This window comes from Podarcis erhardii (assembly GCF_964252035.2).
Source record: "Podarcis erhardii genome assembly, chromosome: 10".
Taxonomy (NCBI): Eukaryota; Metazoa; Chordata; class Lepidosauria; order Squamata; family Lacertidae; genus Podarcis; species Podarcis erhardii.
This window is the reverse complement of record NC_138500.1, coordinates 32,479,952-32,499,743: the sequence shown is the minus strand read 5'-3', so window position 1 is coordinate 32,499,743 and position 19,792 is coordinate 32,479,952. Positions and strand designations below refer to the sequence as shown.

The 19,792-nt window shown below is 46.2% G+C and overlaps 1 protein-coding gene across 1 annotated transcript in view; it reads left to right on the top strand.

The window, feature by feature from the left end:
• Positions 1-19,792, top strand: part of SHISA8 (shisa family member 8) — a 36,735-nt gene that overhangs the window by 2,480 nt on the left and 14,463 nt on the right. The gene's annotated exons all lie outside the window — the stretch shown is intronic.

The window sequence follows — 19,792 nt, the reverse complement described above, 5'->3', positions numbered from 1 at the left end:
ATGCAGTTTTCTGTTTGTGTTTGTGCGTGCGTTTGAGGAGGGGGTGATGAACACTGGTGCCTGGCAAGCAGACACATGCTTGCAGCTGCCCCTTGCACCCCGTGCCAGCACAGTGCAGAGGGATTAAAAGGCAAGTGGCGCGCAACACTGTAGAAAGCTAGGATATTCAAAAGCGACACCTCTCCAACTTTGCTACTGCTCAAGAAAAAGCAGCCCGGAATGCTGCTGCGGTATGTGCGATGAAAACAAGTTCAAAGCCATGCGGGGCTGGGCGGGGGGGTGTCGGTGGAGATTGGAAGCGGGTATTGGCGGTTAAGCGTCTCCTGCTGGGACCAGCCCTTTGCCTCCTCTCACTTTGCAGCTGCCATCTCTGAAGCAAAGCAACCGAACTCGGCAATTAATTGTAGGTTGTCTGGTGGCGTTTCCTATCTGCATCTCTTGCGCGCGCACACAAGCATTCTCCCATAGTGTGCATTCCATTGTTTTGCTCTCCTTCGCTTCTTTCTTTCGTTGAGCTTCCCTTCCTCCAGGTTCATTCTCTCCCTGTGTTACAAGCCCAGTTGTGAACTGTCCTCTTTTCCATTCCCCTCAACTTCTGTGCCTCCCCGCTCCCTTGATTTCCCTGTCAGCCCTTTCTGCCAGGGGCCTCTCTCTCTCTCTCTCTCTCTCTCTCTCTCTCTCTCTCTCTCTCTCTCTCTCCCACCCACCCGTCCCCCAGAAGCAATAGGGGGAGAAGGATTAAGTCTCTTGTCAGAGGCGAAGTTGTTCCTCCCAAGGCTATGTAGCACTTGTAGGTCACGAGTCATGGCTCCTACAACACACATAGCAACATGCGCGGTCGTTTTGTCAGTTGTTGTGGGAAGGGAATGTGGGGGCTCAGGGATGATGACATACAGCGTGGAAGAGCCGGGAAGGGGAGGAAGGGGGCAGGGAAGCAGTGCCACGCTGGGTGCCAGCTCTTTGTAATGCTAGCGCTTGATCTGCTTCTGTGCCAGGACTGCAATCTTTTTACCTGATGTGTAGCAACAGCAAAGAAGATGGGCAGCCAAGGGGGCTATTTGCCCAGTCAGCGACTCACTGCTTGTGCTTGGCATGGAAGGAGGTGTCGAGGCAACTGTGTGTCCCCTTCTCATGGGCATAATAAGCATCCTGGGCAAATAGCCCTGGAGCATCTCACTCAGCCCAAATCCACTGATCAGCTGCTCCTCTGACTCCCACTGGGCAGCAAGGGAGGCAGAGTCCAAGCTAGAGCACCGCACCAGAATCAAGGATCTGATGAAGGTCTCCACCTCTGTGAATGGAAGGCTGCCAGGGATGATGGCCCATCCAGTGTAGTGCCACAGAAACGTTCTCAGTTCAGGGGCACCCAACAGCCTGCATGAGGCACGATCACAAAAGTAGCCAAATGGACTTTTCTAATTGCCATGCTAGGGACACGGGTGGCGCCGTGGGTTACCACAGAGCCTAGGACTTGCTGATCAGAAGGTCGGTGGTTCGAATCCCCGCAACGGGGTGAGCTCCTGTTGCTCGGTCCCTGCTCCTGCCAACCTAGCAGTTCGAAAGCACACCAAAAAGTGCAAGTAGATAAATAGGTACCACTCTGGCAGGAAGATAAACAGAGTTTCCGTGCGCTGCTCTGGTTTGCCAGAAGTGGCTTAGTCATGCTGGCCACATGACCCAGAAGCTATATGCCGGCTCCCTCGGCCAGTAAAGCGAGATGAGCGCCGTAACCCCAGAGTCATCCGTGACTGGACCTAATGCTCAGGGGTCCATTTACCTGTACCATTAATTGCCATGCTGTGAACTATTTCCAGGCAGCTATGTGACTTTGGTGGCAAGAGCCCCCACCTGCTGTAGCCCATGGAAAGGATCAAGTTCTAGAATGATGGAGTCAAGGATCCAGGAAGCTGAACTTTGGGTTTCATGCCAGATTTGCAGAGCAGGGTAGGGATACCAAATTCTATCACACAAATGTCATTTCCCCAGGCTTCTCTTTGTTTCTGGCAGTGCAAAATATTGAAGTGTTTCTAATGACACCAGAAGTATGTAAACAACCTAACAGGCCGATGGAATCAGACCCAAGTCTATTTGTTCTGTTTCCAGCAGTGGACAGCCAGACATTTCTGGGAAGTTTACAAGCAACTCCCCAAGGCAATGGCTTGCCCCCTTCTGTCCCTAGATTTTGGTATTGCCTCTAACCATGGAGGTTCCACCATACAATGTCTAACAGCCATAGAGAGATAGTTCCCTCCCCATTAATGTAGGGGTGTCCGCATCCTCCTTATCTTTTCCATCACATATCACATTTGAAACCATGGATGCCTTAACTTGCTATAACTTCAGCAAGACTGAAATTTGGTAACGCCGTCTCAAAGTTCAAGTGTTTCATATGATGGTTATGTGACACATTTTATAGATCTAAAAAGAAGAAATGGGGGAGAAATTAAATTCTTCCCTGTTCTAACAATTTGAACCGTTAGCTAACTATGGTTGTATGTGTGCACGAACACATCCAAATACTTTATGCCCACTTTAAATCATCCCATCAATGCTCTTCTCTATGACAGCGCAGTGACGTGGTTCCAAGTGGCATCATATACATGGCCGATTGGGCATAGCTGTGTTGTGATGCCTGTCAACTGCAATGCCAGTATAATGGCTTGCTTCAATAGGGTCTGGGGTTTTGCTAGCAGTGGTTGGTTCTGTGATGGCCAAAGTGCCTTTATGGCTGTAAGTGTGTTGTCTCCCCAATTCACCTCCCTCTGACCACTGCCATGCTCCTCTCCTATTGCTACGCTGCGCAACAGCTTTGAAACTCACCAACATACCACATCTGGTAATGACGCACATTACTGGCACAATAGCACAAACCCATCTGCTACATGAATAAGCAGCTTTGGGAAATGTGGTTAATAAAGCAGTACTAAGTAAATAAAATAAAATAAAATTTCATTAAGAAAATAAAATAAAAACAGGATCTGCAATGCAGGGTACAACTGCAGCATCCTTGTGAATTTGGCTGTTCGGCCTCTTCTTCTGCCCACCACCTCCCAAGGCATTCTGTTCCACTGTCCTCCCTGCAAGGAAGTGTCTTCTAACGTTTAGCCAAAATCTGCTTCCCTGCAAATTTTCACCTATTTTTTCCAGCCTTCCTCTTGCGAGCAACAAATGATTGTTTGGGAGCAAGGGAGAATAGAACTAAAATAGGGCTCATCCAGACTTCCCTGTGCCCCACCACTTTCCCTCAGAGGGAAACCTGATCTTTAGCAATTGAGTTTTCTCCAGATTGGTGTTTGCTAAAGAGAGGAGTAGAGGAAAGGAGTAGAGCAAGGGGAAAGCTGCTTGTCCCTGTGCCTAGAAATCATGGGTCAAGGGGGAAACCACTGAGACCAAGGCTTTCTAAGCATGGGGCAAGCAGAAGGGTGGACGAGCCTGTAGAGTTTAACTAGAAGGGCCACAATGCAAACTTCTAGTAGACCACCAAAAGCAATTGGTTTTTCATTTTCTTAGGACAAAACAAACACAGTGAATTACAATTTACTAGTCCAGCTCCGTTTGGCTATATAAGTTTTTGCGGTGGTGGGCCTATATAGTTATTGCAAACAGGCCTTGATTTCAATAGTTTAAATTAGCATGTGTAACTTAATGTTAAATTAGTTAGTTCTGCTTTGGATGAACAGCCAAACTTGGGAATTAAAAAGAAAAAAGAAATCTTTCTATGCTTGGCAAAATTACTGCATCTTGAGGCAATTGTTCCGCTGTGCCCTTGATAGCAAATAAAAAACATTGATTTTGGATATGGTTCCTCTATTTTGAATGCAGGTAAATATGACTGAAAATTGGGATCTTTGCTGAGCAGCCACTGCTGTGCAAATTTCTGTTTGTTCGGCTGACAAGAGGAACTTTAGATTAAAGGGGTCAGCCAACCTGTGCCCAAGAAGCAATTGCTTTGCTCAAACGTCTCTTGTGCTTTTCCTCTTTTTAACTGCACCTCCTTCTCTGCCCCATGGCTAGAACCAGGCTGATCTTCTCCTGACCATAATGTTCTTCCTGGGTTCCTCCCTTTGGAATGCAACTCATCGTGTCCCTCACTTTTATTAACATGATACTTACTGTATTTTTATTTTAAGGTTATTGTAAGCCAGTGTATTTGCAGGGTGGGTCATAAATCTAAGTCATACGTAAATGCATGCATAAGTTCATCAATCACTAATGAGGCAGGTGACCCTGCAACTCACTTTGGAGTAAGGGAAACAGAACAAGGGATGTTTAAATGGGCACTTGTCCTCTAGCCCAAAGGAAACTATGGATGCTCCCATCAAGCTGCTTCTGGAATCTACAGAGGTCATTGCAGGAACTGTGAACTGGAACAAAATGTGTTGCCAAAACTAGGGAAGTCATAATCAGAAGAGGAAGAGACAGATTTTGGTATCTATAGAGACAGATGCTAGGGATGAAGTCTGCCTAGAGGCCAGGTGTGCTGGCAGAGGTGGCAGAAGAAAAGAGCACAGAAATAGCACCATCACAGTCAACACAGGTGTCACTGTTTCATCTTGCTTAAGTTAATGCTCTTGTTTTACGATTTCATCAAGTCAAATGTGTGCACGGCAATATTTCCTGGAGCAAGGTGTTAATAATTCCCACTAGAGAGAGAACGTTTGGAAATCAGTCCTATGCAACCTTCCTAAATATCCAGCCCCCGTTTTGCATCTTTCCTGACCTTTGATAATCAGTCTATCCTCCATAGTACAGCGATTGTACAGGCAGCACTTTATCACTTCACTAACTTTGCTTGATGGGTACCTGGGAGCAACACTGGTCCTAAAGGATCTACACTGGCTCCCATTGCACTTCTGAGCACAATTCAAAGTGTTGGCCCTGACCTTTAGAGCCCTAAATGGCCTTGGCCCTGTATACCTGAAGGAGTGTCTCCACCCCCCACCATTCAGCCCGGACACTGAGGTCCTAGTCCATGGGTCTTCTGGTGGTTCCCTCACTGTGAGAAGTAAAGCTACAGGGAACCAGGCAGAGGGCCTTCTCAGCAGTGGCACCCACCCTGTGGAATACCCTCCCATCAGATGACAAGGAGATTAGTAGCTATACAACTTTTACACCTGAAGGCAGCCCTGGAGAGGCCACAGAGAGGCAACAGGAAGCTCCCTCACAGCTGCTCAGGACAGGCACTGGCTCATCCTCCTCCCCAAGCTTGGCAGCAGCTGCACTAGTAGAGGAAATAAGGATGTTCCCCATGCCCTCCAAGTGCACCAATTTTCCAGGGACATTCACAAAATTATGAAAGCCACCCCAGCTTCTGATATGATCTCAGACAGTGAACAGCTCTCCAGGGCCTAAAGCAGGCATCTTTTCATCACCTGCCATCTGATCATTTCCTCTGGCAATGCCAAAGACTGAACCTGAGACCTCCTTCATACAAGACAGGGGAAAGGAGTCTTTTTCACCTTGAGAGCCACATTCCCTTCTGGGAGCCACAGGCCAAAGTGGGTGGAGCAATGGGTGTAAATTTTACCTTTGTACAGTAGATTAGTTTCTACAGTCACTCACTCACACACAATTCTCTCTGTCCTCCCTGCAGACAAACAAGAGGCATTATCAGAGTTCATGGGCACATTCCAGCCAGGCTAAAACACCCAAGGCTGGTACAAAGCCAGGTGGTGAGGGTGTGGCCTGGTAAGAGGAAGTGTATCTTGAAGAGAGTTTTGAGGGGCAGATGGAGAAGTCCAGAGGGCCCCAACTTGGCCCTTGAGCCTGAGGTTCCCTGCCCCAGAAAAAATGCTCTGCCCCTGAGTCCCTCCCCAGCAGCTCTCAAAGATACTAATAAGGCTGTTGGAATGGACAGGAAATATAAAAGCTCTGGAAATTTGGTAACTTATTGCCTCTGTGAGTGTCTGATCAGTGAGGTGCCTGCTCTAGTCTGCAGATTGTCTGCTAGGGAAAGAAGTTTGGCAATAAATCCATGTTATATTTGTGGGTGAGTAGGGACTTGAGGGTAAACTGAATGAAATAAAAAAGCTACAAGAAATTGTTTATTAGGGCAAAGAGACTGATCTAGGAAACTGCTGCAAATTACAGCATGGACAACTTAAATTTATGTTTGGGGCTTGGCCTCCACATGCTTGGACACAGTTTATGAAACTGAGTGGTGGATATATTCCCTGGGAATAAAGCCCACTAAACTCGATAGGATTTACTTATGAGTAGACATGGCTAGGATGTACTGTGAGTCACACAGCCAATATATGGCATGAAGAAAAGAAGTGGGGCTTGTGCATATGAATCGGCTCTTATTTAGTGCCTAAACCTATATAGTATACCGTAAGTGAGCAAAGAATTACATGAGACAATATTCATACTAATTTTAAACACGGCCTTTTGGTTTATTTAATTTTGTGAGCTGCTTTGGGCCCATCTTTGATGGAGAAAAGTGGAATAAGCTGTTAAAATAATTGAAATGCATTAAAATAAAATAATAAGATGTTGAATTCCACCCACAGCAAACTGAAAAGAGGTCAGCCATGCTCATTCCAGCCTGTTCCCTGGGCCATCAGCAAGAATAATTCTGCATAATTATTGGAAATAACTTAGGGTGAAATCCAAAGGCGTCTACCCTGCCCATCACCCATCAGCAGAATGGGCACAAATGGTGGAACTGATTACTATTCCCCTAATCCCTTGTTCCCCCAAAATCTGCTCTGGCAGGTTGGAGATTTCTCCAGATCAGATGGGGTAGCGGGGAGAGGACTGCAGGGGGAGAAATGGAGGTCCTCTCTGCTTGCACAGCATGGGATGTCACCCTATAACACAAATATGTATATATGTGTTGGGCCATTGCAATAACTAATGTATGTAGAAAATATAGACCAAGAATAAAGACTTGTAAAAATTGTTCTTTGTTTGATAAGAGTACAATCAGGGGCTATTAGAAATAATTAAATGCGAAGGAAGGGAGTTTTTGGTGGTATCAGACAGGGGCACAAAAAGCAAGAGGAGGAAGTAAAGAAAATGTGAACAAAGGGATTTCTATTTATTTTCTTTAAAAGAGGCAGGCAAAGTACTGGCTCTGGGAAAGCATTTTAAAATAACCCGTTGATTACAGTAATTGCAAAAAGGACCATATGCTGTGGAAACAGGTTGTGTGAATTGGCCCCAATGGACATGTAACACTTCTCTGGTGCTGTTCGTGCAATTTCTGGTGTTAAGACTAGAAGCGGCACTTCATTAGGAAGTTTATCAATTAACTGAGATCTCAATTTACACTTAAGGCTCAGTGTAGAAATGTTGGCTCGCAAAATGTACATCCTGCCCAAGAAGTCTATATTTTGATTTTATGTCAACGACAAAAAAGTCCCATTTTGGAATGCCAATGAGCATGGGCAGAGGTCTACCAGCACCGAATAACTGAAACACACACTTCTAAATTTAGAACTCCGGAACCAGGTGCAATGGCAGAGCTTCATGCTCTGGCACCGGGGGGCAGGGAGCAGGCGGGGGCAGGGGCGGGGCCAGTGTGCATCCCAGGGGCATGGTGCATCACCTGTAGGGGCATGGCACGCGTCCTGGGGCATGGTGTGCTGCCCATGGGGCATGGCGCCCAGCGCAGGCGGGGGGGCAGCCGCGATGGCTCCCCACCGGGATCGCGCTGCCACGGGCAGTGCGCTCCCCCCACCACCTCTTCCTCCGCCAGTGATCAGGTGTGGACAACCTCTGGCCCTCCAGATGTTGCTGAACTACAACTCCCATCATCCCTTGCCATTGACCATGCTTGTGGGGCTGACAGAAGCAACACCTGGAGGGCCAAAGGTTCCCCACAGGTCTCATTTTAGAAATTAACCACTGAATATTAACAACTCGGTTGCTTTGTTAAGATTCCTCCTTCAGATATGGAGGAAAGAAGGCTTTTAAAACAGGCTAGTGTCAGGGAGCAGACATTGTGCCCTCACCTGGAAATGTGCTGGATTCTGGTGCTGAGAGGCAGAAGTGGGGGGTGGCTCATAACAATGTTCTCATAAGGACAGAGAAGCTGTAATGCAGCCAGGATTAAGCCAGATGGTCTCATACTGCATGCCAAGAGCCCCAGCAGCAGAAGGTGGCACGGATAATAACCTGTTCCCAAAAAGATGACAGGGGCTATGAAGTCGACTGTAATATATTTGAACAGTGGGTGACAGCACATTTGTGCTTTGGGTTGGGTGAGGAATAGCAACTTTTGAATACTGATTATGAAGACCATGAAGAATAGAGATGGGGAACTGGATCCATCTCCTTATTTTGGTCCATGGCCTCATCTGATGCAACCCACTGCTCTCTCCAGGTTTTACGATGCCCTGGGCCTCTCAGGCTTCCCACAGGCAGACAAGAGAGCTATGAGGTAAAACAAGCATAGGCCAAACTGGAGCTGAATCTACAGAGTTTGTGGAAGGAGTAGGAGAAGTGTTGGAAAACATATTCTGGCCAGAGTTGCCTGCCTATTGTAGTTGTGAATTATGGGCAGTTCTGGTGTGTGTGTGTGTGTGTGTGTGTGTGTGTGTGTGTGTGTGTGCAGGAGATGACAGCTTCCCCATGGAAGCAGTTTAGAATAACCCCTGACAGTTATATTGGTTTGAATTTGTTATGCGGACAAAATACTATCACTGCAGAGATTCTGATAGTGGATTTCGGGCAGATATATCAGTGCAAATGTCTTGGACTGGAGGAAGGATGAAAGGGTAGAAGTCTGCTTGTCTGTAATGGTTATAAGGGGTTGCTCGTGCGTAAGTTACCGCCACTCCTGGTGAGGTTGCCTGGTTAAACCTGTCCTGGCTGACAGCCCTTCACTCCGTGGCTGTTCAGTCGCTAGCAGAATCCGTCAGTGGGCGTTTTTTGAACCTCTTCCAGCAAAGAAGTTGTTTGACGCCAAGTCTCCTCCTACTCTCCCTGCGCGGAAGTCTTCTGCGCAGGGAGGGAGTGGGCAGAGGAGTGCCCGTGCTCTCCCCACTGGTTTCTGGCGAAGAGTCTTGGAGCCTCCTCTCCGAATCCCCCATCTGCCCCCCTTCTCTACTGGTGTTGCGCTGATTTCCTTCCCCAGCCGATGAGCTCCCTCTCTCCCTGCTGGGCCCCTCTCCAGCATCGCTTGAGAGCCTTGCCTCCACCTCTGGCTCCGATGTCAGTTCCCTGACATTGTCTTTTTGTCGTTTTTTGTGTGTGTGCACTGAAAAAAATCCTGATTCTGAATGTATTTACTTGGAGTTGGAAGCAAGTGCGTCTGATTTCAGTGGCACTTACTTGCATTGAGATAGCTTTGTTGGCAGAGCACGACTCTTAATCTCAAGGTAGTGGGTTCAAGCCCCACGTTGGGCAAAAAGATCCCTGCACTGCAGGGGGTTGGATTGGGATAACCCTTGTGGTCCCTTCCAAAACTCTACAATTCTATGAAACACGCTGAATGTTAATATTCTATGTGATTGACTAGCATTTTGATCCTTAACACATTTCTGTGGAGGCACTACCCATAGCAGGTACGTGCATGCTTAAAATGAATGTACAGTGGTACCTCGGGTTAAGAACTTACCGTATTTTTCGCTATATAAGACGCACCAGACCACAAGACGCACCTAGTTTTTGGAGGAGGAAAACAAGAAAAAAAATATTCTGAATCTCAGAAGCCAGAACAGCAAGAGGGATCGCTGCGCAGTGAAAGCAGCAATCCCTCTTGCTGTTCTGGCTTCTGGGATAGTTGTGCAGCCTGCATTCACTCCATAAGACACACACACATTTCCCCTTACTTTTTAGGAGGGAAAAAGTGAGTCTTATAGAGCAAAAAATACGGTAATTCATTCTGGAGGTCTGTTCTTAACCTGAAACTGTTCTTGACCTGAGGTACCACTTTAGCTAATGGGTCCCCCCCTGCTGCCACTGCCATGTGATTTCTGTTCTCATCCTGAAGCAAAGTTCTTAACCCGAGGTATATTTCTGGGTTAGCGGAGTCTGTAACCTGAAGTGTCTGTAACCTGAAGTGTCTGTAACCGAGGTTCCACTGTACTCTTATCACCCACAGTGGGAATGAAGATAACAGTGCTACGCTTGAGAAAGGAACCTGCCAGGGAGCACGAAGTACCCTTCCCCAGCTCACTAATGAGAGCTAATTTTCATCTTGTCTCCTTTTATCTGTCCTAATGTCTTGCTTGCATGTAAGCTGAACATACAGTTGCCCCAGGGAACAGGCCTGATTGGCTGGGGGAGTGATGTCTATTAGAGAAGAGCTGGCTCTCCTAAGAAGAGGTTCCCAGCCTGTTGGGAGGGCTACAGGTTGGGAAACAAGGTACCACATAAGGGGACACCATAAATACAGTATTTAAAGCCCCATAGAGCTGAGGTAGGAGAAAGCAAGCCATCAGGCTTGGTGCTGTAAAGATGCAGAAAATAATTGTCTTTCCCCACAGAAAAGAATTCAGCCTTTAAAAAGTATAATTGGGTAAATACATAGGGAAGCAGGTCAGTTTGGTGATCGGATCAGGAGTGCAGGAGATGGTTGTGCTAAAGCAGGACTAGGGACCTGTGAGACTCAAGATGTTGTGGGGCACCCAGCTCCCATTTTAGCCCCTGTTTGTGAGCCAATGGTCTGGGGAGCTGTTGTCCAGCAACATCTGCAGGGTCATTTGCTCACGCCTGCCCTAAAGAATCCACACGAAGTCTACAAGCAGATCACACTTGCATTAGTCAAAACTGCATATGAATGTGTGTTTATTAGGAGACATTTGCCCTGAAATGTTGATGAATTTTGATGAGGTAACAAACCCGCAAATCGCTGCAAAGTGCGGAGAACTGCATTTAAGATTGGGAAAATGAGAAACGGAGAGAACCAAAACTGACAGCTCCTTCCATCCCCGGCTGCCACCGAACTTACTCCTTCCGACTTTGGTGCTGGCTCAAGCCAGAGGGGAGGAAGCGGTTGCCCTTCTACAAACAGAATCAAAGGTGCACTAAACACCAGGAACAAATCCAGAACTAAACACACCCCTCCAAAGGCCAGCAAGGTTATTTTTGCAACCTGAGGCAGAAAGTCTCACAAGTGCATTTCCTGGTAGTAAAGATGGAATAATTAAATAACTGCCAATTTGTTGCCTTTTCGTGTCAGCCAAAACGTTCTGCCAGAAGTGGCTGCCTCACTCTGGCTAATGATAGGGCTGGCCCTGCTAATCACTCATGGCATCGTTCAGCTGTACAGACAGGGGGCACTTCCACACAGCAGTTTATGGAGGACTCAGGGCTGCTCACACATGCATGTTTTGTGTGGCATCCGCATGAGACCATCCGTACATATCCTGCCCCCTGCCCCATTTCATCCAAATTTCTTATTTGTGCACGAAATTCAGCAAGTTTAGAAAAACCCACAGAAACAGCAAGTCTGTGTTCAATAGGGAAATAATTTGTGATGTCATTTTGATGAGGACTTTGTTGTGTGAATGCTATGAAAATCTTGCAGACAAGAGCAACAACGACAATAAACTGCAATGTGGAAGCATCTGCTGTCATAGAATAAAAGAATTGTAGAGTTGGAAGGCACCCAATGGGTAATCTAGTCCAATTCCCTGCAATGCAGAAATAACTGTCAATCCTGAATTTTTCTGCGTGTTTTCTTTACACGTCTTTCCATCTCACCCTTACTTTATGGTCACTTGCAGACAGCCTGTTTATTGAGCATTCATCCTGATTTGCTTGTGGGAAGGTTATATGACTTCAGTTATCACATACTGTCTGGTGCACTTCCCCATTGCTTTCCTGACCACAAAACTCTGTGGGGGTTTTTAAACCCTAAAACAGGTTTCGTTGTGCAAGAGTGCCAAATCCAACGTTCATTGGGCAACCTTGGCTGGATCGAGACATGTCAAAGAAGCAATTCAGTTAAACGCATTGTAAACTCATACAGGGAAATCCAGTAGAGAAAGATGGGACTCCACAGTGCCATCTGGTGCCACAGTGTTATATCGCATATAAAACGCTTTTTCTTTACCAATCTAGCTGATTCCCTGAGTTTGCTGCTTGGTGATTGAATACCACCTCCAAAGTAACCACAACCTGGAAGCAGCACCCCTCTCCCTCTCCCTCCATCATTCTGTCATGGGAACCCCAAACTTTGCTTCTCTTTCTCACTGGCTCACATCCCAAAAGTAGTTTGTTCGTTGTGACCACACAAACGTGTTGCGAGTAGTCTTGGGAGTTAAAACTGGGTGTAAATGTTGGTGGGGCAAACAAGAATTTTGTGACACTTGTTTTAGTAGACACTGATTAGCTAAGTATTATTAGCTCAGGGCTAGAAAAGCAATGATGTATAAGGATTTTGAAAGGTAAAATTATTCAGCCTTGTGGTAGGGCTGGTGCCTTAACAAATTAAGATGGTTCTGAAAAGATGTTGACTGGCACCTCGGAATTTGGTGCTGTGGTTTTTTACCGCCCTCTCCAGTCCTCCGCACCACACTCCTACCCGGGCCCTGCATTCACCATACTATCAAAGTTAACAATCCAAATGCCATTGTGTGAGAAACCCCAATATGGGTTGTGTACTAGGTTGTTGCAGCCCTGATTGTGCCAGGGCACCCTTCCCTACTAACAGCCCCTCCACTCCTCTGGCAAGGATTCCTCAGCAGCCTATGACCAACTTCCCCTCTAAACATGAAGTCAGAAGATTCCTGCTCAGGAGAATGCCATCCCCTGCTGTTACTTATCGACTGGTCTTTTCCCTTGCAAAGCCACACTGTGGACCCTATTTATCCTCGCCCAGTTTCTGTCATTCTTTCCAGCAATACATCTAAGCTGCTCGGACACATGTTGGGCTCTAAATCTACATGGTCAGGACTAGCTGGGATTGCAGCTCCTCACTCTGCCCAGAAATCCAGCATGGAGGCCAAACTTCCCTCCAGAGCTGATCTAACCCACTGAGCAAAATGAAGCAGATATGCTCTTCAGAATGCCAGTGTGTGTGTGATCATTATTGATTATGCAACTGGTACATAGAATTGTTCTTTTTTCCTTCCAGTTCTCCCTTTGCATTCCGACTCCTAGGGCTTGTCCACACTTTGCTTGTCCTGTATCTAGAAAGCGGGGGTCCGAGAGGTTTTCTGCTTGCTTCGCTGCTTTTCCCGGGACACTGAATTTACCACTGAATTAGAGCAAATGTCAGTCTGCAGAAACGCAGTTGATGCTTGCTCCAATTCAGTGAGTTTTCCTGGGGGGAAGCAATGGGACAAGCAGATGTGTTGGAGTGTTTTTTTGTGTGTGTAAACAGCAAGCCACCTTAACTGCATTGGCAGAAAGGCAGTATATGGAGGGGAAAATAAATACTTTGAATACTCCTCCACTTTTTGTCAGCAGCCCTTGTGTGTGGTGTAGTAAAACAATATATCTAAAGGAGGGCAGTGCCCGGTATCAGATACACTTATTTACCACATGCTGTAGGGGAGGAAAGGGTATGACTGGGAAGCATTCAAAATGTGCCCTCTCAGTCTCTCACCTGCATATTTCTATGTCACCTTCATTCCATGTAGCACATATAGATCAGCTCTCAGCTGAGGTGTAGGAGGTGAGTGAACCCCTCACTGAAACCAAGAAGTTTTCTTTTCAACAGATGGCACAGCAAAGGCAGGTGCCCTGTCTGCATGCCCTCCACTTGCCCTCTAAAACCCACTTCTTGTCTCCTTCCTCTTCCTCCCTCCTTGCATGTGAAAGGAGAAGCCCCCTCTACTCCTGACAGGTCAGAACAGGGAGGCAAGAACCTTGTGGCACAAATCACTGAGACTAGAGCAGAGGGCTTTTTTTCAGCCAGAACTCGCCAGAACTCAGCTCTGGCACCTCTTAGTATGGCAAGGGAAGGAGGGAAGAGAGGGAAGCAGAGTTTATATTATGGACACACACACACACACACACACACACACACACTGTGAAGAGTAAGCTTTAGTTGGCCCTTTTGCTTGCAAGTGCAATGGTACCTCGGGTTAAGAACTTAATTCGTTCTGGAGGTCCGTTCTTAACCTGAAACCATTCTTAACCTGAGGTACCACTTTAGCTAATGGGGCCTCCCACTGCCACCGTGCCGCCGGAGCACGATTTCTGTTCTCATCCTGAAGCAAAGTTCTTAACCCAAGGTACTATTTCTGGGTTAGTGGAATCTGTAACCTGAAGCGTCTGTAACATGAAGCGTCTGTAACCCAAGGTAAAAAGGTAAAGGTAAAGGGACCCCTGATGTGGTCCAGTCGTGACCGACTCTGGGGTTGCGGCGCTCATCTTGCTTTATTGGCTGAGGGAGCCGGCGTACAGCTTCTAGGTCATGTGGCGAACCAGAGCAGCGCACGGAAACGCCGTTTACCTTCCCGCCTATTTATCTACTTGCACTTTGACGTGCTTTCAAACTGCTAGGCTGGCAGGAGCAGGGACCGAGCAATGGGTGCTCACCCCGTCGAGGGGATTCGAACCGCCGACCTTCTGATCGGCACTGTACAATTGAAAAATAGGCATATGGACACACACACAGAGAGAGAGGAGTTTCTCTTTCTCTCTCTCTCTCTCTCTCTCTCTCTCTCTCTCTCTCTCCTTTTCCTTGACTTTAAAATTTACTGAGCATTGGCAACACTGGTGCGAAAACGCTGGCTTGCCCTGAAACATAGCAGCAGGGTTACAGGCTATGGGGGGTGGGATCCCTCTGGCTCTTCAGGTTCCCTTAAGTATAATCCTTCTTGACTAACATCATGGGTCCCTTCTTTCACCTTTGCTCCTGGGCTTCAGGCCCGTGACTGCGACTGCCAGGCTGCATTTTCTCTGTGGGGCCCTGTACAAGCATTGAGCTGTACGCGTCCTGGCTTGTTTTCCCAGGCTTGTAAGCCAGCACTGGAATGCTCATACCAGCTTCCCCTTGAAGAGATGCTTGAAAGTGTTTGGCCCTTCGCCGGTACTCACTGGCTCGTTTATGGTTTTTTCCAGAGCTCCTAACAAGGAGCTTAATCTGTCCACGATGACGAGCCTTTGCTGATGTTGGCTGGAGTGCCTACTTGCGGGTAATAAGCTGGCATCAACTGAGTTTTAGGAAAGCTTCTGTTTCATTTTAGAAGGTCAGTTGGTATCAATATTTCTATCATGTCTAGGGTTGGCATACGTCTGGAATTTCCCAGACATACCTGGAATACTGCAAAATGTCCAGGAAAATCCGTAGGTATGGCAACCCATGTCGGCATTTTTTGTGATCTTGCCAAAAAGAGCTCAACAACTTTTGTGTCTGGATTTTCACTTTTTGAAATGTGGCAACCCTAATCACGTCCTCCTAATGCACGTGTGCCACTAAGGGTGGCTTACAACAATTTAAAATCACAATGCAATAAGTGGACTGAAATGCAAAGAATGCAATGAAGGAAATAAAAAATAAAAAACATAGCATTAAATATCCTTTGAAAAGCAACCAGACGAGTGAACAGAAGTTTATTTTTGTAAAACTACCTTAACAAGCAAAATTTTTTATCAACGTGCAAAAAACAACTCTTTTGGAGGGGGAGGGGGTTGCTCAAGCTGCTTTTAACAGGAAAATATTCCATAGTAAAACAACAGTGTCAGTATGCAAATCTGTAGTTCTTGGTTGTAAATGTAGGGTCTGGAAGCTCTTGTTGTACCAGTAGGACTCCTAGACATTATATTGATGGCTCTGTCAATGTGATGAAGAACTTCTCTCTCTCTCTCTCTCTCTCTCTCTCTCTCTCTCTCTCTCTCTCTCACACACACACACACACACACACACACACAGATAGAGATAGAGATAGAGATATAGAGATATAGAGATATAGAGATATAGAGATATAGAGATATAGAGATATAGAGATATAGAGATATAGATATAGATATCACACCTTCCTTTGTGGGCGCCCTTTGCAGGACCGCGCACAGCACCTTGGGCCATGTGGGACTCACCAGCTGGTTGGGCTGGCCCGCCTCCCTGTGCTAGTCATTGGGGGTTCCCACCAAACCCCAGTTAACCTATCAGCACCCTTGGGAGGAGGGGCAATTTACATAAATAGGATGAAGAACTTCTCTCATATATATATATATATATATATATATATATATATATATATCCTGTTTAATGCCAGAATAGGCTTCGAAACTATTTACAAGTATAAAGACCAATTACACAAGCATTAAAATATAAACATCTATAATTAAAATGCACAGTAACACAATCTCATTAAAACATGAAAATATAAACACTTCTGGAAGTGGAGAGCCTTCCGGGAAGAGGACATGCTTACCCTTCCCTTTCTCCAGCTCAGGATGTGCTAATGTGGTCTGTGCAAAGAAAGTCACTGGGAGGGAACTCAGACACAAGTCAGGCTGCAGGTCAGAGAGCAAAAATCAAGCCCTAGAAGCACATTGGGGTAGGGAATCAGTATCTGCCGAGGTTTTCATGCTGTGAATTTCCACCTATATTCAACCTGTATATATATGTAAATCGGGGTGGGATATAGCTCCTTCCCATTTGCCCCCATGTGCCCTGCATCCTCCCTCCATCACATCACTCCTCCTGCAATTAGTCTGGGGAAAAGCCTAATTGCAGTGTGATGGTGCTTTGTGGCTGGGGTGTCACAGCTTAGAACTCTCAACTCTCCCTGTCCCATGCACTGCAAATACCATCCCACAAACGTGGGATAACCAGCATGCTTAAGTCTTATTAATGCATGAAGAAGTTAATACCATAGACTAAGCTGTCCTGCCAGGCTTAGCTATGTCACTTCCCTTACCTTAGGAGGAAATAGGTAATCAAGTCTATTGTCCACACACACACCCCAGTCTACCTTTGAATTCAGTGTGTGAATAAGGTTTGAGCTGGTTGCTCCAGCTCAACTGCATGGCTGTCACCAGCCACTCTTGTGCTCCTGTACCAATAATTTAGGAACTTTACCACTTTGTAACTAAACTAAGTTTTACTAGCTGTGCAAATTTTCTGCTGGTGTATGAAAAAGCACATAAACCAAACCTTTGAAGAGTTTGTAAGTAAACCGTTTTTTAACTTACCAAACGTGTGGTTTTTTTCCTGTGCTGGGGTGGAAGAGAGAAATTTTGAAACTCACTTGGAAGGGCATATTTTAAAGGTTTAACAGCCTATATTTCCACACTTTGCTGCATATTTTGTGACTTTAAATCTCTGCTACGGTTCTCTCACCAAAGAGTTTTTGCCCCAAACTTGGATCCTGGCATACAGGATTTCATATATATAGCCAGCTGCTATCTCCAGGAACTCCATCCCCCCTCTGGCATTTATGTTTGAAATCCCCTCCCGCTGGCAATGAGGTTTCTGTTGTGTATGACATTTGGGGTTAGAATCATGGAATTGTAGAGTTGGAAGGGTTCGTGAGGGTCATCTAGTCCAAATCCCTGCAATTCAGCAATATTTTTGCCTGATGTGGGGCTCCAACCCACAACCTTGAGATTAAGAGTCTTCTGCTCTACTGACTGAGCTATTGCACAGGGGTTGCAAGATTCCAACCCCAAACTGCATGGATCAATGCACCACAATCCTTTGTCATACTGATCCTCCATTGTATCAATGAAAAGAATAGCTTTGATTATTCCCATAATAAATAAGAACTGTTGTTGCTGCTGCTGCTGCTGCTGCTACTATTTTACTACAAAGGTACCTTAGTGGTCAGTGTCAGATCTTGTTCCTAAATCAGATGCAGGAAATTAAGGGCTATACGTCTTTACAAAATATATAGGTTTCTGAGGAATGGGCCACTGTAAGCATCCTTTTATTCCAGAATGAAAAACCCATAGTCCTCCTGAGGTTCTCCTCTCAGCATGTGCTTTAGCCCATCAAGGCACATAAGTGAAGTGTGTTTTAAGCAAAGGCTCAGTGGAACTTGGTAGCAAGAGCTCAAGGCTTTTTTAGGAAAGCATATCACACATTGAGACCTAGCATGAGAATAAGAACTATTCTTCAGCCAGAACCAAAGAATACCACAGAAAGGTTATCCATTAAGTATCATTTTGTTTGAAACGGCAGGTAAACGAGTCCTTGATTGCTCTAGCTTCACATTTCACAGTAATCTGTGTCAAGAAAAATGAATGCAGTTGCGAACTTCACTTAAGAATCTCCTGCCAGGAATCTCCTGCCACCCAGTTTGCGTCTGTGTCAATTTGCATGAAGAAAGAACCATTTGGTATAACGGACTCTGGAGCCGCACTATCGTAAGTGCACATGCCTCAGCCCAGGAGCCCCAGGGAATTGCAGGAAAGGCTCCTAGTGTTTCAAATGCAAATGTGACACAAATTATAGATGTTCCTTACGTGAAGTAATTTGGCACTTCATGCTGAAGTTATAAAAGCAATTGTGAAAAGGTATGAGAATACAAGAAATGCTGGGTTTGGGCTATTCTCTAGGGCTTTTGTCTTATTATTATTTTAAAAGTTATCATGCAAGTTGCCATAATTTTTCTGGGGAGGTTTTTGTGGTTTTTTTTGCAGCTGATTATATTTTCCTGTTAAGAAAGCAGATGTGCTTTTGCATGTATAACAGACTGTGTTCGGGAACCTCAGGCCTGGGGTCCAAACTTCTGGAGAACCAGAGTTGTAGCCTCTAGGCCTCTCTCACTAGCCCTCATGACTCTTATAAGCTACACTCCCTGCCCCTGCCATATCCTCTCTCTCCAGGCCATGGCCCTCTCTTTCTGTCTTGCTGTGCACCCTTCCTCAAGTGCTCCTGGAGTGTGCCCTTGAACCATCCCCCACAAACGTCCCTGAAAAAACAGGACATCCTGTTTTTCCCCACGAGAGCACAGCAGCCATTTTGGGCTCCATGATCTTACACAGGTCATGTGACTCACGCGGGAGCATGACCAGTAAGACATGCGCCTTGGTTTTGCGACTCAACATGTTGGAGGGTTTGTTGAACTGTCATAATGCCTTTTGCTTACCTGGATACAAAGAATTATACCTCTTTCTCTGCCCACATTTGGGCCCACCTACTTTTTCCCTCTCAGCCTAGGGTTGCAATACGTCTGGGATCTCCTGGACATATCCAAACTGTTGTGACGTGGGGTTTGTTGTTTCAGCTCTCTTGACATAATATGCTGGAGACAGTTCTCTAGTAGTTCTCTAGTTCTTTATTAACGCAACAAGACTGAAACTTGAGGAGGGGAGAGCTACATTTATAGGGACAGGGAACTAGCTAGAAAGGATACATTTTGGAGGGAACAATATCAGGCAATCACAGTCCTGCCTTTTGGAGGCAACCAATAAGACAGAGGATCCAAATACAGCAGCTTAAATGAACCAATAGTAGCTGTACCCTCTGGAACCAAAAGGCAGTTACTTTACCCCAATGCAAATACAGACAATAATAATACAGATATAAAATCCTTTGACTCAATACACAACACCCCTCCCCCCCTAGTGAGCACAGCAGACGTAATCTCTCAGGTACTGTGGGGTCCTACAACTTCTACTTGATCTCCTGACAACAGGTGTTGCCGGTTCTGGATTGGGTGTCACCTGTGGTAGGGGGGCTGCTATAGGGGTTTCGTCAGGAGCAGATGGAGTCCCAGACATCTCAGGGTCCCCTACCTGTACCTCGTCATCCTGAGGACTAGCAGACCCTGGTTCATTTGCTGAAGCCCCTGGTGACTGCACCTCTGGGCCATTTTCACTCTGGTCTTGCAGCTCTGCGTCATTAGCCAGGGATGAATTATCAGACTCCTCCCTGCTGAGCGCCCGGCGCCTCAGCTGATCTATATGTCTCTTCCAAACTTGCCCATTTTCCAAGGTC